Source organism: Meleagris gallopavo, chromosome 12 (genome assembly GCF_000146605.3).
Source record: "Meleagris gallopavo isolate NT-WF06-2002-E0010 breed Aviagen turkey brand Nicholas breeding stock chromosome 12, Turkey_5.1, whole genome shotgun sequence".
Classification (NCBI taxonomy): Eukaryota; Metazoa; Chordata; class Aves; order Galliformes; family Phasianidae; genus Meleagris; species Meleagris gallopavo.
In genome coordinates, this window is record NC_015022.2 from 10332231 (window position 1) to 10337077 (window position 4847).

The following is a 4847-nucleotide window of genomic DNA, read 5'->3' on the forward strand; positions in this document are numbered from 1 at the left end:
GTTCGTGTGTCAAATATTACACTGAAACTTCATCTCACCTTCACTTGTATTTTCGCCAAAAATCCCAAGGCAGCATATCACAGCTCGCTATCACACAGCCTGGCAAAAAGCTGTTTGATGAATAACTTGAGAAGTACAAACCTTGTTTTGGAGGCTCTCCAGGCTTTCTGATAGGAATCCAGTCAAAAGTGACAATGAAGGCATTATCGACATGTGGCAGCTGATTTCCCTGGCAGCTCAGCTCACTGACCTGGCTGCTTCCGCGGGGAACGTTTGTCACCCGTGTGCCAGGCAGCCAGCAAGGAGCAGTGCTTCCCACCAACTGCTGCAGTGCATATGAGCCGCTTTCACATCTCCTGGTTACTCAGGGGCTGCCCCAGATTACTGAGCTGCTTGGCAGAGCTATGGATGGCTCCTGGTAGAAGAGCTCTGGAAAAAGGTCAGGAGAGGCTGTGCTTCCCGCTCACCCCAGTGCTGACATTTGCAGCTGTGTAACCCAGAGTAACAAAGGCACAATGAGCCTCATCCATTTAGCAGTCTTCAAACCTTATAAATCCCTTGGGGGAGGCCTGGGTTAATGCCAAGACAGCAAACACTGTTTCTGTGTGATGAACACAAGGATGCCGAAAGCATCTTTATGTGGAATCTGTAGCAGCAGCACAGTGCTATCCCCACCCAGGGATGGGCTGTGGGACACAGATGCATCACCTTGGGAAACTGCCTCTGCTGGGAGGCTGCTGCTAACCTCAGGATCTTAATGGAGAACAGCAGGGGCTTACTCCTGGATCCCATTCATCCCTCCAAAGAAAGTATCAGAGCAGCTCCAGCTGCACCAAGGCTGCTCCATCAGGTACAGGACTCCATGAGGTTTTTGGTCCTGAGCATCCCCCAGCAGGATGACACAGAGCCTCCTTCTAGTGAGAGGTCTTAACCAGAGTGCAGTAAGTCCCAAATTTCATACCACAATACCTAGAGATGACTTCTCCAGTTCAGCACTTATCTCTCTGCCCAGCCCTGCACCCCCTCTAGCTGTTCTAACAGTAGAGCAGAACAAAGGTTTCTAAGCTCCACCTCATGGAAATAAGGTTTTTAGAGTATGTATCTAACGCACTACAGCATACAGATAGATCTAAATCACATTTCATACTGAGTGACAGCATTACCTCGAGTCCAGCTTTGCAACCACGTGATACACTGCAGGGAAATGCTATCGATTTTCTGAAGTCAATGAAGACAGTGAGACAAGAGATTTTACTTAAACTATATATTTTTACGTAAAACAACTTTATGTTACAATAAAATCAGATAAAAATCACAAAGTTGTATAAGTTCATAAAGCAAAAAATCAAGTTTTTTCTTATATATATATATATATATAAAACCCAGCATTTACTGCTACTAGGAGTCTAAATGTTAACATTGACTGTCTATGGCCAATTTGAAAAAAAAAAAAGAAAATATATTTTCACAGCAGACAAAATGACGAGGTAAGAGATGTTATTACAATGATCCAACTGTAGTAAACACTCCAGTTTCCATTAACTCATATACTAAATATAACAAAACCAAATAAAAATATACATTTAGAGCACTGCAGTGTTTTCCTACAGTTGTGTATCAACAAATTCTCATTCACTAAACTTTACTTGAAACAGTTAAAACAGGGCGCATGGATATCTTCAGTACTAAAGTCTCATAATAATCTAAATATTTTGGTATCGCAGATCACACTAAGACACTCTCAGAACTTTCAACGACAAAGGGACGTATTTCTGTTAAAAACAATGTGCTTTGTTCACCATTCATGATGAGTTTTACAGAATATTATGCTCATGATCACTATCAGGCAAGGGAAGGAAAACAACAAAATGCTGCAAAACACTCCTACTGAGCACAGCTCCCTTTCACATGCCCAGGTTGGGCAGCACACTGCAAATAGAGAAGCTTAGCTCACAAATCGTGCTTTATCGGTCTTTTTTTAGCTAGTATATGGCTAAAATAATTATTGCTGACCAGTGTTAAAAACAAACAAACACACAAACCCCCAAATACCACACAAAAAATACACTAGTGGATTGATTTTTCTGATGTGCCTTTCTTGTCTGTGCCATTATTAGGTAACTGAATGACGAAAGGAAAGAGCTATCTATTTCAAAATACACATAGAAAAAAAGAAAATTGGAGGTATAGGCACCTTCATTTGAAGACGGTGTATTTAGACTGTCTTACAAAATAAAAATAGAAGCGCTAACACAGAGCACAGCACAAAGTCAGACTGCTAGAGGCCCCACTCTGCCTTCTGCCTGCAGAACCCAATGGGAAGTATAGCTGTCACTCTGTTGGCAGTCTCCTGAATGTGGGTTTCACTTCAGGTATGTTGGTTAGCACAGAGACCAGTACTTCAGACGTGCAAACTTCATGTAACGGTCAATTTATCTCCTAGAGGTCAGCATGAATGCTGCCGAGCTCTCAGGCCTGCATGTGCCCATGGGACCTCTGCTTGGAGCTGCTTCTGGGTTAAGCGCCTTGTGCCTACGTATTGCTGTGCTTAACGCAAAGGTGAGTTTGAATTCATGGAGCCAGACATAACCTCAGGGCAGCTCCATGCCTTGCAGCCACCCAGTTGTGCCAAAGAGCCCCATCTCTGCCCCGTGTTCTGACACAAGCTGCCTGACTCTCATGCCACTCAGCTGTGCATGGATATTCATTTCTCACCCCTCCCTCCATCTTTGATATGCTTAAGACTTTTGGATACCAACAGATTTCAGGAGCCAAGAACTGCCCATGCTAAGGCAGAGGGGCCAGCGGCAGCCATCTCAGACCTTTGGTGCTCCATCAGTGCGGGGCTGAGCATATGGCACATCCTGCACTGAAGCTTCTGCCACAACAACCACCAAAATCAGACGCAGTTCCCTAACTCCTGTTTAAACCTCTTCCCTTTGGAATCAGCATCTAGAATACACTGAGACATGCAGCCCTCCACTCTGACAGCAGTGTTATTTTCTTAATCCATAGGCTCAGGAAGACAATGCTGTATTTGCGAGAAGCCACTGAGGCTTTGATGGGTTTAGTTTGGAAGAGCCTAACAATGCGCGTTGGGCTGTAGCAGTGTGGGGGCCATCCTCTTGGGCCTGGGATGCAGTCAAAGGTGACCAGAAATGAACAAGGCAGCCATGGGGAGAAAATGAACTCAGAGAAAAAAAATGAAATGGGACAATAGAGAAATGCCATAGCACAGAGACATTTGTGCCTGCCTGGGACAGGGACACAGTGCTCTGAAAATGATGACAGGATGTCATGGACAGCAGAAGCCCTCACACTCAGTTCATTGATCTGCCTTAAAAAAAAGCCTACATCCCTCACATAAAGGTAAAATCAGATGTTTGTCTGTAAAGAAAAAAAAAAAAAAAAAAAAGGCATTGCTTGAGTAGCATGGCCTGGGCACAGTGAGTGTAAAACCATTTTTAAAGAAGAGTATTTTGAATGCTGGGTATAGAAAGTGAGAGGTGGCACTGAATTCCTTACAAAAATAAGTTCCTCTTGCACTTAGCTCACTTCATAAAGGAAATGCCTATTAGACATGGACAAGGGAACACTGGCAAATGCTAATTTTGCTGAAAATATATTTTCTGGGAAAATACCATTACTTGTGAATTTGAGTCAAAAATCAGCAAATAAGGCTTCAGCCAAATAGAAAAAAAAAGGAAAAGGTTAAACTGTGTTATTTTGGTTTGTGAAACAAAGTTTTAAATTTCTCATTTTGAACTCATTTATTCTAACAATTAGGCTAAGGTCATCTTCCAATATGCTAACTAACATGCCGGAGAAACATTCCATTCCCCTTGACAACAATTATCTCAAGTCATTTTTCTGCCACTACCATTTCCACTGGATCTGTTCAGCTTACTTTGGCCACTGCACCAAGAGAAACACCAACACTACCAGCAGCTCTAACACTGTGTCAGAAGACTATCTCTCTGGAGAGCACGGAAGACAGGCAGACACTCTCACTAAAGAGTGTCAGTGCAGATTTCTGTTCCCAGAGCCCCAGCTTTCCAGGTGCCACCGGGGCAGGGCATGGCTGAGGGGCAGCGGTGGCACTCAGAGCCAGGCAGAGGCCTTTGCAAACATGCAGCCATACCGCTGAGGTAGGAGAATCCTGCCATACACCACTCTGAGGGAGAAACCTGTGTGTGGAGAGTGAGATCATGGGTGCTCAAGGCGAGATACAGCCTCATATACAATGGATATAGAGCTGACATTCCTCATCACCAGCCATATGGGTTTACATGGCCCTGAGTTGTAGTAATGAATAAAATCAAGCTCTGGGATCTGCGACAGATCTGACTAAAGCTGGAAAAAGCCTGGATTAATCTCAATAGAATCATTTATTTGCAGAGTCTTTTGTACTCCTTCGACCGTATTTAATATTAAAATCTTAGGGCAAGAAGCCCTAAGATCACATAACAGACAAAAGGAAGCAGGAAATGGAGCAGGGTCCTTAGTGCAGACATGATGAGCACTGCAACCAGGAGCCGACTGCCTATACTGCTCTCCCACACATGGAGCTCTGCAGCAGTATGGGGGGAAGAGGAGAAGCAGGACAAGCTGCCTGTTTCATGACCGTGGACTTGACTTGCTATCAAATAGAAAGACTAAAAATGGAGATTGCTTGCTCACCACCACACACAGTTTCTGACGTCATTCTCAATTTTGAGAAGTCTGTCCTAACCCCACATTATGCAACTGTTGAATATTCCAGGCTGGCAAAGTTTAATTTTCACACGCCTACATGCTATGTACCTGATTTTTATTTTTATTTTTAAATTTCAACAGCCTACAGCAAT